The sequence below is a fragment of the Macadamia integrifolia genome, unplaced genomic scaffold (assembly GCF_013358625.1).
Source record: "Macadamia integrifolia cultivar HAES 741 unplaced genomic scaffold, SCU_Mint_v3 scaffold_210A, whole genome shotgun sequence".
Lineage (NCBI taxonomy): Eukaryota > Viridiplantae > Streptophyta > Magnoliopsida > Proteales > Proteaceae > Macadamia > Macadamia integrifolia.
In genome coordinates, this window is record NW_024870643.1 from 362,866 (window position 1) to 376,657 (window position 13,792).

Here is a 13,792-nt window from a genome sequence, read left to right on the forward strand (position 1 = left end):
ATCGAGTCCTAAATGCTGTTTTGGGTATATCACTACTCTTTATCTTGAGCTGGTAATAGCCAGACCGAAGGTCTATCTTCGAAAATACTCTGGCTCCCTGCAACTGATCAAATAAATCATCAATGCGTGGCAATGGATACCGGTTCTTAATAGTTAGCTTATTCAACTCTCGGTAATCTATGCACATACGCAAACTACCATCCTTCTTCTTGACAAACAACACCGGGGCACCCCAAGGTGAAACACTTGGGCGAATAAACCCCTTCTCCAATAGTTCCTGTAACTGCATCTGCAACTCCTTCAATTCAGCTGATGCCATCCTATATGGAGCCTTTGATACTGGAGCTGCTCCAGGAATCAAGTCTATGGCAAACTCCAACTCTCTGTCAGGTGGTAAATGCATCAGATCATCTGGGAAAACATCGGGAAACTCTTTGACCACATTTACTTCTTCTAGAGGTGTAACTCTTGCATCAACATCGAGTACCGAGGCTATGAAACCCTGACATCCACTTTCTAGCAACTTTACCGCTTGAAGAGCGGAGACGAGGACCTTCCTCACCCTTTTCATTGTATCTGCCCGGTACACCCACTCTTTCCCTTCGACATCTGTCACCTTAATCAGCCTTTCCGCACAGATCACATTAGCTCGATGAGCTGACAACCAATCCATACCCAGTATAACATCAAAATTCTGCATATTGAATTTAATGAGTTGTGCATCAAAGTTCTTCCCACTAATCTCCACCGGGCACGGTCCATACACTTCCTTCAACTGTGAAATTTTACCAGTAGGCATACTAACAATCATTCCATGGTTTAGGATCCTGGGTGACATCCCAAGTTTCCCTACAAATCTCTTAGATGCGAATGAATGAGTAGCTCCTGAATCGAATAAAACATAGGCTGGTAGGCCCGATATGGGTAGGACACCTAATATAACAATGTATACAATTTCAGCAGGTCATCAATATTAATCATAATGAACTTCTTAATTTAAAATGTACCTGCTACAACTTCTGTACTAGCCTCAGCTTCCTCGGCTGATAGGGCATACATCCTTCCCTGCGGTTGATTGCCTCGAGGCAAGGGAGGTCGGTAAGCAGAGGGCTGACTGGAGGGCAAGGCTGGTCGGGCCCGACAGTCTTTCGCATAATGCCCATATGAATGGCAGTTGAAGCAACGAATCTGAGATGACGGAACTGGAGCGGGGCCCCTCTGCACTTGACCCGATGCAGATGAAGGTCGAGGTGGCCTTGAAGATGTAGGTGCCACACTAGTGTTCGGGCGAAAGGAAGTAGAACCCGAACCACCAACTGGCCTAGGAGGGTAGCCAGATGGCCTATAGGGCTGCCTATACATAGGCCCAGAACTGTATGATCCGTGGTATGCTTTGGAGGAATTTCCCGCATCTGGGAATGGATTTGATCTCTTCCACAGTCCAGGAGTGAGGGACTGTTCACCCTTTTGCTTATCTTCCATTGTTTTGGCCTTCTGTACAATCTGGCCATATTCGGTCAAATCCAAGACTTCCAGCACAGACCCAATAGATGCTTTTAGGCCCTTTAGGAACCTTGCTACCTTTTCTTCAGCGGTTCGCATATGCCGTGGGGCAAAATGGAACAAACTTTCAAATTGTTGCTGATATTCAAGAACAGTTTTACCTCCTTGAGTTAAGGCCATGAACTCAGTCTCTTTCCGATCTCTGAAACTGCGCGGATAATGGTTGTCCAAGAACAACTCCTTAAACTGCTCCCAAGTAGGTTCTGGATGAGCAGCCATTAATATAGGTTTGGAGGCTTGCCACCAAGAATTTGCCTCTTTCTTGAGTTGTAACCCAGCACAAATGAGCTTCTGGGCATCCGTGCACTCAAGCACCTCAAATATCTTCTCCAATTCTTGGATCCATTGATCCGGTTCTAGAGGATCACTCCCCACCTTAGAGAATACTGGTGGTAAGTTCCTCTTGAACGACTCCACTACCCTTGACGTGTTACTCGTCACCGGGAAGTTAGGAGCATAGGCAGGATAGTAGGAGTACGGATGGGGCATCCCATGCTGAGGAATACCGAATGGTGGGACTGGAGGTGTACCCACTTGTGGTCCCGTTCCCGACCCTACAGGTGGGTCCTGCGGAGTGTGTACCCGGGGAGGTTGACCTGGTTGAGAAAAATCCAACTGTTGCTGGATGGCAGTCATAAATGCTTGTTGTTGCTGAAGCATTTGTTGTTGGAAAGCTTGTTGGGACTGCTGGATTATTGTAGCAACATCTCCCGGTGTAATGACCGGTGGAGGGTCTGGGAGTGCAGTCATAGGTGGGTCCCCATGTGCCCCACCCTGACCATGGGTCTCTGCAGGTAGCGGAGGTGAGGTATGCCCCACCGAACGGGCCCCTCTGGGATTTTGTGGTCGACCGACCCGACGAGGACCTCGCGAGGTACCTCGGGCATTACTACCGGATCTAGTACGTACCATCGTATCCTTGTACCTGGAACATATCACACACCATATTGATTAAACACCGTAGACTGATTTAGGCACACAATCATATGCCATTATGTGAGGTGTTGTAGTGTATGATAGCCTGTAAATTAATCATAGCTCAATTCCAAGATACAGGCAAAGTTCACAACATACATGCTAATGGTCCCACTCGACCATAGCCCATTGATCATAGGTCTAATTTCCACCCTAAAACCAATGAAATCACAATAGGAGAAGAGAAGGGAAAAGACAAAGGAGAAAATCTAAAAATTTTTAAAAAAAAATTTTCCTCTGCCCTAACCGGTGGGATGAACCGGCGGGTAGGGACCCGCCGGTCTGACCCGCCGGTCCCAACACCCAAACCGGCGGGTGTCACCGGCGGGTAGGGACCCGCCGGTCTGGACCCGCCGGTCTTGGCCGATAAAGCGAAAACAGGGCCTTTTGGCCCTGTTTTGTTTTATTTCCTTCACTCTCTTCTCTCTCTTTTTCCTTCCTTTTTTCTCTTGGATGATTTTGGGATCTACTCAGCGCTCCAACTCACGATTCCGCTCATCCACACGGCGCTTCAGTGAAGAGTCAACTCGTCTTCATCCAAGTAAGTTCTTCTTCTTCTCCTTTTTCCAGAATTTCAAATTGGGTGAGATGCTTGATTTGGATTTACTTTCTAGGCTTTCTTTCTCTATTTTCCACCATAGAAAAGTATTATCATGTGTTTGTGATGATTCCATTGTGCTCATTTGTAGTTTATAGGAATCATCCCACTTTATTTGGAGAAAAACCCAAGTTGATGCCCTAGGTTCCCAAATTTGGGGTTTCTTCAATCCTTACTGTTTTGCTCAATTTGATGTCTTCTATGTAATGCATTTCACTTGTTTTACGCTAGCTATGAGTTAGATTTCATTGAATCATCCATTATGCTTGAAATCCTCATGCATTTTCATGAAAATCCCTATTTTGGCATTGGTTTCCTTGATTTTCATCCATACTTGTACTCATGGAATTCCATAGTCCTTTTTGGTTATATTCTTGCAATTCCATCATCCCATTACTATGGCATTTCATTCTAGACTTAGGGTTTCAAGCTTTCGCCCCATTCTATTCCAATTTGCACAAGGGACTCGAATTTCCCCATTTCATTCATGCCTATTGCTTTTGCTGTCCTTTGCTGTCATTTTACTGTTTTGGCACGTTTCCATGCGTTGCCATCACCATGTTTCATGTCATAAGTTTTCAATCCTTCTTAGATCACTGCCGTTCCCATTTTGCAGAAATTGGGTTTTGAATTTCCCCTTCTTTAATGTTGCTGTCTTTTCTTACTGTACTAACCCAACTTTCTTTACTTATTGTCAGGATGTCTTCACGCACCGGCAGAGGAACATCTTCCTCTGGTGTTCGACGCAAGACCACCGCTTCTAAGCGGAAAAGTGCGGAGACCAGCACTTCAGCTCATCGCACAGGGAGACCTGCGCCTGCTCAGTCTGACCCTTCAGACTACGATGAGGAGCACTTCACTAGTGGCGAGGCCGCAGCCAAATGGCCTGTCTTCCTAAAGGGGCCAGTGTTGATGGAAAAGACCGTGGTAGTCGAGGACTTCCACAAGGCCCAGCTTCAGGAGAGGTTCTCAGCATTGGGCTGGGACACTATTCTTCAGGTGGACCGACCGTGCTACGATCAGCTCGTCCGTCGGTTTTATTGCAACCTTGGAGGTGTCGTATCAGTACGGGGAACTCACTGTCAGCAGTCTGGTGAAGGGAGTGGATATCCAGCTGATGGTAGACACCCTGGCCAGTATTCTGGGTATATCGGCGGCGGGACACCGATACTACAGTCCCCCCAGGAGTAGGCCTCAGGGACCGTTCATGAGCATGGAGACACCGGACTTCATCTACGAGACCATCTGCGGCAGCAGCAGTCGCCCGGAGTCCGAGACATCTTTCTTCCCTGAGGTCCGTCTCTTCGCCCGGTTGATCCAGTTCAACCTGCTCCCCAGAGGAGGTCATCGGAACCAGGTAGGTTTCATGACGGCTTTTATAGCATTTTGTATTTTCACAGCCGCAGAGGGAGGCGGGGAGCACTTGTGCCTTCCCTATATCATCCTCAGAGCGATGGAGCACCATGCTTCCCACCCAGAGGACGGAGGATTCCCCTACGGCAGGATCCTCACCAGGATCTTCGAGTTCTTCAGGGTGGATCTGAGCGGAGAGGAGGGGAAGACTCCGGCCGATAGGTTCGATCGGAGCAACCTCTTGAAGATGGGTCTCCACACCCTCATGGATTCACCTCCCAGATCAGGAGCTCGGAGAGGTAGGGGTAGGAGGGCTGCCCCTGTAGAGGATGTCCTCATGGAGGAGGAGTCCAGTGAGGAGGATGAGGACTACGTTCCTCAGGACGAGGAGGCGGATCCGATGGGTGGCAGCATCCCTGAGGAGGTGCCTCAGGAGTCGAGAGGTCCGGGTCCTAGTTCTTCCGGAGCTGCAGCCCCACCATATGGAGCCCCACCACCTGGGAGTGGTGACTACGACTATGAGGACAGGACAGCCTCCATGCGGGCCGTGCAGGATGGCCAGGTCCAGATACTGAGGCGGTTGGACGAGATTGCCTCCCGGCAGATCACCTTGGAGGATTCCTTCCGTAGGCTGGGTCAGGACTTGGATACCAGGGCCACCGCCATCTCAGCAGATTATGGCCGGCTTCGGAGGGAGGTACGATTGGTGAACACGAGGTTAGATTATTACGATCACCGCTTCGACTTTAACTCCAGGCCTCCAGCGAACTTAGTGATCATCGACGACGATGACGACGACCAGTGAGGGATTGGCTTGCCCACACTAGCTGTTTATCCGTTTTCTCTCTTTTTGTAGACATTGTACCTTTCTTTATTCTCATTCCTTGTAATTGCGATGTAACTTGAATTTCATTTATGGAATGAAATATCTTTGGATATTGGACTATTATAATGTTTTCATATGTGGAATTCCTGTGTGGTTTTGTGGTGATGTGACTTTTCTATTTATGCTCTTTGTTATATTATTATCTGTTGTTTATCAGGTTTTGTGTAAAATTTTTGGAAATCCCACTTTACGCCGTTATGCTGCCGAAATTTCGTCGAAATAGTACTTTATAGGTTAAGTACCAACCTAATTACCTTTTATCTACACTCACGCATGCCATGAATGCAACTTATAATATAACTCCATTTTTATACTTCCTTTCTTTGACTTTTAATCTTTAAAGCTTTTATATTTGCCCAACCCCATTTTCCTATTATAGAATCTACGGGATTCTAATGGTATGCTGTGAGTGAAGCAGAGCATCACGCTCTGATACCACCGTTTGTCACACCCCGTTCGCACTGAACCGGAGCGGTGACCGAGTTAACACCGGTTAACCCAAACCTGCCAGGATCATCAGACACTGTATTCCACTACAACATACACACACTAACATCAACTCATCAAATCAGCGGAAGACTAAGTTTTACCTGTAATAATTCCCATATACCTGATACCCAAATGGCGATACCATAATTATATACATTTGGGCCCGAAGGCATGATATATATACACAAAAAGAATAAAGTTCAAATATCAAGTATATACAGGAATTTATCAAAATCATCAGAGTACACAGCTCGGCTCGGTAGTGGGGCTCAACACGGCCTCAAAACTGCTGTCCTACAGCACAGCTCTCACACGCGCAGTCTACGCCGTGCTCAAACTCCTCAAGGGTCCACCAGTCCTCCTCTGAAAACTCGACTGTGGGACCCACCCCATGCTCCTCAGATGCATGACCTGCAAAAGCATCTAAAAAGGGGTGCACACGTGGAATGAGCTCACTAGCTCAGTAAGTAGAGAGGTGGACCACACACCACAGTCCACACATCACAACACATCATATGCACTACATGCCATGCAATTCATTTTAAATCACATACACCTAATCAACATTACTAAGTCTTTGGTTTTAGTGCTACTACAACCACAGTGCGCGTATACTCCGGGTACGAGCCGTGAACTCCCTCCCGCGATACGCCCATAGGGCTGTCGGAGAAGGCCCACCGTGAGTACTCAAAAAAGTAAAGACAATGCCGTCCACCGGCTCTCAACAGAAATGTAAATAAATTAAATGACAGTGCTGACTCCAGCAATTTAAAAGCAGTACGATTGGCCCTCTTGAAATACCACCGGGGTTGCCGACTGTCCTACATGACTCGCCGGGCGTAATGCCTAACCGCCACAGTGTCCGACAACCGCGACCCCTGCTTCCCCCCAAATGGCAACCCAACACCTTAACCCCTGTTGGGAAGGGTCGTAGCACGGGATGGTGAAAATCCTAATACCGCATGCTCCTATATGTAGTACGACTGCATAGTGCCTCCGTGTCCCATACCACGGGCCACCAATGCATTCGTTTCCAAGCCGACCACGGCATCTAGTCTATCAATGCATTATGCAACATGATGTACACATTCGACATATAACATCTCATTCCATTTGCATTTGAAAAATAAACATAGCATAAGTGCACATCAATGTGTGAAATGACTATTCTATATAGCATATTCATGATGACATGACTAGATTAGATATGGTTATATGAATGCCAAACAAATGCCTTGAAACAAGGCCAAACGTCCTCTCTCCACTTACTGTAGCGTACAAGGATTCCCGTTCTGTACGGGTGAGATCCGGAGCGAATCGGGTAGGATTTGGTGAACCTAACATAATTGAGAGGGGTTAGTACTTCACCATTTTAGAATCAAAATTAATGAAATCCAACGTCAAAATCGTGTTTAGAACGTCGAAAGAAGGTCCCACGTCCGATTTGGGCTCGATCGGACCCAAGAATCACATTCTGGCCACTCAAGTGGGTCACTCAGGTGGGTTGTCTACCCACCGGTCCTACCCGCCGGTTTTGGACTGGCGGGTCCATACCCGCCGGTTTGGCCAGGGACCCCCCTGACCTCTCAGGTGGGTGCTCTCAGGCGGGTTGTCTACCCACCGGTCCTACCCGCCGGTTTTGGCGGAAAAACCCCAGTTTCTTCTCAACTTCCTCCATTCCTTGGGGACCCAAATAGGGCTTTTCTCAACCCATTCTTCACACCTTTAAAGTCCTATAGGATGGTTCTAGCTTAGATCTAAGTTAGATTCAAGTGAGGGGAACCATCTTACCTTCTTTGCTCAAGAATGACTTCAAACCCTCCAAATCACTTCCAACTCGCAATGCTCCTTCTACCTTGTCAATATCTCTTCAAATCCTTCAAGATCAACACATAAATCATCTATTAAACCTTAGATTCATCATTTCAAAGGGTGTTTACAAGATCTTAAGAAACCATACTCGAATCAAGGGTTTAAAGCTTGGGTATGGTGAATGTTCATAAAACCCAACTTTTCTTACCTCCAACTGTAGATCTAGAGTTGAAGATTACTCTCCCGGCACCGGAATGGCAAGATCGAGCTTCGGCGCCGCTGAAATCCTTCCTTTCTTCCTCTTCCTTTCTTCTTCCCTTTCTTTTTCTCTCTCCTCTTTACTTTCTCACCAAACGTACGAGGGTAATAAATGGAAAGAAAAGAAGTCATAAAGCTTTATATACTATTCCTACTTAAGTGAATAGTGTTGGATGGGTCACTCAGGTGGGTGGGTGTACCCACCCGACATACCCATCCGAGAGTCAAAACTTGGGATTTTGACCGGGCTCTGACCTCGGCTCGGACCCTACCCCAAGCATACAATGTAGCATACGTATATAACCTTAAAATACGGATATAATACCTGTTCTATCCGTACATAGCCTTATGGTAGGTGCACGTACACGGTTTGGGCACTCCCGTCTCTTCTGGCACTGGCTCGAACTTGTCGGGCCAGCCGGTGTTTAAGGTCACCCGTGCCATCATAGCCCATAAGGAACCCGCTCTAACATCCTCTGGCTCGGTTCCTGCATGGTTAAACCGGTTCAACCGCGAAATCAGACCGGGTTTAAGAAGCGGGATATTACATTATAGTGTTGGGTATATCATTGAGGGGAAGCCCGAAGTTGTGTACCAATGGTGGTGGTTCGAAGTATGCCCGACTAATCATTAAGACTATCAGTAACTTTGGTAATATAACAAGAGGGCCAATCATACTGCTTTTAAATTAATACAGGGTAAGGCCCATTTTACTTTTCGATACCCATGGCTGGCCTTATCTGGCAACCCTATAGGCATATCGCGGGATGGGGTTTGTAGCTCATACCCAAAGTATACGCTCACCGTGGTTATGAGTAGCACATGACCTATAACTTAGAATTGTTGTCTAGGTGGACTAAGATAATAAAATGAACTGCACGCATATAGGTTCATTTGTATTACACATACTTGTGTGGTATTTCTTTTCACTTACTGGGCTAGTGAGCTCATCTCACGTGCACACCATTTTTAGATGATCTTGTAGGTTATTTGGCTGAGAAGCTAGAGTCGGGACCCACCGTGGAGTTTTCAGTCAAGGACTAGTGGATCCCTGAAGATCTTAGGCAAGGGGCCGAGTGCCCGTGCGAGGGTTGTGTTGCGAGATAGCAACACTGATACCATACAAGGATTCTTTTTGGTTATTCTTGAAATGTTACCCCTTCTGCGTTCTTGATATTTAAATTGTAATTCTTATGTATATACTATGCCTACGGGCCCACATATATATGTATTATGTATTACAATTTGGGTATCAAGAGTATTGGGGTATTTACAGATATGAATATGTAAGACTTTCACTGAAATACAAGATTTGCTTTGACTTAATGTATGTATGCTGTGAGGTGGTTAGTGTATCAGATGATCCTGGTAGGTTTTGAGTTAATAGGTGTTAACTCAGTCACCAGTCCGGTTCTGTATGGAATGGGGTGTGACATATAGGGACTTATGGTTCTAGTCCCCATTGGCTTCTTGATAATAAGCATAGTGTGCTTCTATACGAAGTAACTAATTTTGGTAGTTCTAGTGGTAGTTTGCCATTTGAAAAATGATTTCAGTGAGCTCCCAGTGTTGGAGTAACTATTGACTTCAATTGAAAATCAGGACTAATTTGGATTTGACATGTTCGATGATTGTGACATGCAATTTTCGTACCATTACTTTACATGAGTGTAGCCCAAAAGCGAGTGAGGTACATGTACTTTGACGTGTAGTGTCCCATGTCGACTTAAGATGTGATGATGCTTACGATTGGGTATTTGTGTTCTTGCTTGGTTTAAGGGTGTAATGTTTTAAGGTGAGCTACTTTCAAACCTTCCTATTTTGTGATATCAAATTATCTAATCCAAGGTTGAAGCTGTAATACCCTACTTCTTAAACCCGGTCTGATTACTCGGTTGACCCGGTTTAACTATGCAGGACCCGAACCGGAGAGAGTTAGAGTGGGCTCCTTATGGACTATGATGGCAAGGGTGACCTTAAACACCGACTGGCCCGACAAGTCCGAGCCAGTGCCAGAAGAGACGGGAGTACCCAAGCCATGTACATGCACCTATCATAAGGCCATGTATAGATAAAGCAGGTATTGTAGCAGTATATTAAGGTGAACACATATATTACATCGTATGCCGGGGGTGGGGCTCGCGTCGGGGCCCGAACTCTGTCAAAATCCCAAGTTTTGGCCCTCAAGTGGGCGGACAGGTGGGTGCACCCACCCACCTGAGTGACCCATCCATGTGAACTATTTAGTTATTTAAGAAGTATATATATAGGATTTATGATTTTTTTTTCTTTCATTTATGACGCTCGTACGTTGGTGAGGATAGTAAAGAGGAGAGAGAAAAGAAAGGGAAGAAGAAGGGAAGAGAAGGAAGAGGAAGAAGAGAAGGATTTCAGCGGCACCGAAGCTTGATCTTCCCATTCCGGCGCCGGAAGAGTGATCTTCAACACTAGATCTACATTTAGAGGTAAGCAAAGTTGGGTTCCTTAAACATTCACCATACCCAAGTAAAACCCTTGATTCGAATAGGGTTTCTTAAGATCTTGTAAATCCCCTTTGAAATGATGAATCTAAGGTTTGATAGATGATTTCTGTGTTGATCTTGAAGGATTTGAAGAGGTATTGACAAGGTTGGAGAAGCATTGTGGATTTGAAGTGATTTTGGGGTTTTGAAGGTGTTCTTGAGCAAAGAAGGTAAGATGGTTTCTCATCACTTGAATCTAACCTAAATCTAGGTTAGAACCATCCTATAAGACTTTGAAAGTGTGAAGAATGGGTTGGGAAAAACCCCCATTTGGATTCCCTAAGAATGGAGGAAGTTGGGAAGAAACAACAGGTTTCCCGCCAAGATCGGTGGGCCAAATCGGTGGGCCATCTGGCCCGCCTATGGGCACCCGCCTGAGAGGGCAGGGCCTTCAGGCACAACCGGCGGGCCACCCTGCCCACGGGTCTTAACAGGCCCCTCTGGCCCAACCGGTGGGCCAGACAGGTGGGCTCTCTGACCCACCTGTGGGGCCCCGAATGTGATTTTAACGTCCGATTGGACCGAAATCGGATGTGTGACCTCCTTTTAGGATTCTAAACATAATCGTGTCATTGGATCGTGTTTATTTTGATTCCAAAATGGTGAAGTACTAACCCTGCTCAATCATGTTAAGTTCACCAAAACCTACGCGTCTCGCACCGGATCTCACCCGTACCGAACGGGAATCCTTGTACACTACAAGTAAGTGGGGAGAGGACGTTTGGCCTTGTTTCAAGACATTGTTTGGCATTCATTTAAATTGTATCTAGTCTAGTCATGCCATCATGAAAATGCTATGTAGATTAGTCATCCTCACGTTGTTATGCATGTGTGCTATGTTTACTTTCTAAACGCCAAATGATGAGATGCTTATGTGATTGAATGTTGACATCATTGTGCATAATGCATTGATAGACTAGATGCCGTAGTCGACTTGGAAACGAGTGCATTGGTGGCCCGTGGTATGGGACGCGGTGGCACTATGCAATCGTACTATTGTCATATAGGAGCATGCGGTTTAGAATTTTCACCATCCCGTGCTACGACCCTTCCCAACAGGGGTTAAGGTGTTAGGTTACTATTTAGGGGGAAGCAGTGGTTGCGGTTGTCGGGTCACTGTGGCGGTTAGACATAATGCCCCGTCGGCCATTAGGACAGTCGGTAACCCCGGTGGTATATTCAAGAGGGCCAATCGTACTGCTTTTAAATTGCTGGAGTCAATACCTTTAATTTCAGTCATTTACATTTCTGTTGAGAGCCGGTGGTCGGCATGTTTTTACTTTTCCGAGTACTCACGGTGGGCCTTCTCCGACAGCCCTATGGGCGTATCGCGGGATGGAGTTCGCGGCTCGTACCTGGAGTATACACGCACTGTGGCTGTAGTAGCACTAAACCAAAGACTTAGTAATGTTGCTTAGGTGGATGTGATTTAAAATGTATTGCATGGCATGTCACAATTTGGGTATTAAGTATTATGGAAACATTCACAGGTAAATCTAGTCTTCCGCTGATCTGATGAGCTTATATTAGTTGTGTGTATGCTGTGGTGGAATACAGTATCAGATGATCCTGGCAGGTATGGGTTAACCGGTGTTAACCCGATCACTGGCCCGGTTCAGTGTGAATGGGGTGTGACAGAAGCAATGATATATTACTGCCCAAGTGGGAGAATGTAACATGTTTGTATGCATGGGCTAGTACCAGTTATTGTGTGAGATTGGATTAGTGGTTGGTGTTGATCGGTAGGTTAGATTGGATGAAGACCGGTTCAGGAGTGATCCCCTAATAGGAATTTAGGTCTTCAATCAACCGCCTTAAAGTGTAAAGACCAGTGTGCCTCTTTACAATTGAATCCTAATATGGAGGGTCCCACTTGTACTCTATTTCAGGATTAGTCTCTGCTCCTCATCTATATAAAAGAAGCAATGCCCATTAGTCGTAACTAATTGAAAATTTACATAGAGAGGGGAACACCTATGACTAACAAGGAGAGAAAGCTCAGAGAAGAAGATTGTACAAGAGGAAAAAGCGAAGCTTGTGGAATATTCCCAATACAATATAGATCCAGGTATGTGTTAATTAGATTCATTATTGTATGATTGTTTTTTGTTCATTGATCCGTCATATCAATCTTATAAAATATTCTTATAGTTGCTCCCTAAGATCATCTCATAAGAGTAAGGAGCTTTCATAAAAGGCCAAAATATTTCAAAAAACATTTATTTAGCCTATGAGTTAATGTTGGATTTGGATGGAATGGGAATTTATAACGTATGTTTTGGAGAGGTTTTGATTTTATGGTCTGGTTACTGATATTATCAGGAGATGTCTCATTAGCTCTTGGTTTTCAATTACGATGAACAGGAAAAAGTGTGGATTGTCGGACAACGTCTAGAGGTATCAGACATGGTTATTTTTTAACCAAGTTTGTTTATTATCATAGAAGAGGTTCTTAGTCTAGGTCTAAACTTATACTTAAAGGCAAAATGAAACCCTTAGAAAGGAATGAAACAAACAAGTTGGCCATGATTTAGGAACCATGATTTTTTCATTTGAGTCAGAGAAGACAAAATCAATGTTCCATTTCTGAATGGTAGAATATGATATTGCGGTCTCTGACTAAGCAATCATGAGCATAGATTTGGAGTGCCTGGATGGATTGGTATTGACCGAGACCAATCTCTATCCTAATTGATCTAATACCGATCTATTGGTAAGCATGGTTTATAGTACTAGTTTGTATTGTATTGCATCGGTTGTATCATATCAATATCGATGGGTTGATATGATATGGTGAGATATGTATCGAAGTCTTTAAAAATGTTATATCATACAAGGTTTAAACTTTAAAGTGTCGGCTTGTGTCGTATTGTATTGATTGTAACGTATCAATGAGTATCAATGTGATATGTAATGCTAAATACTTTTTTTTTTTTTTTTATGTAATACTAATACTTTAAATTTACTAATAAGGTAAAATGGTCCAAAATATCAAATTCTTTTGAAAAAAAAAAGAGAGATAAATACGATCGATTCAATCTGATTCTAACTGATCCAAGACCAATCCGAAGTTTTAAATCCTTGGACTACTCATCAGAGTAATAGTCATGAGGTTGTGGCAGCATTCAGACTGATTTGACAGAGTTGGACTAAGTCATATGTAAAGTAGAGGAGAAGGAAGAAAACAGAAAACTCCCTTCCAGTTTTTGACCTTTTCACAAGGAAAATGAAAACCATTTATACTATGGGTGTCAACCGGTCGGGCCGGTTCGGTTTCAATCGGGCTTAATCGGGTTTGAAGACTTTCAAAGGCTACACCGTGTTCGCCCATTTAAC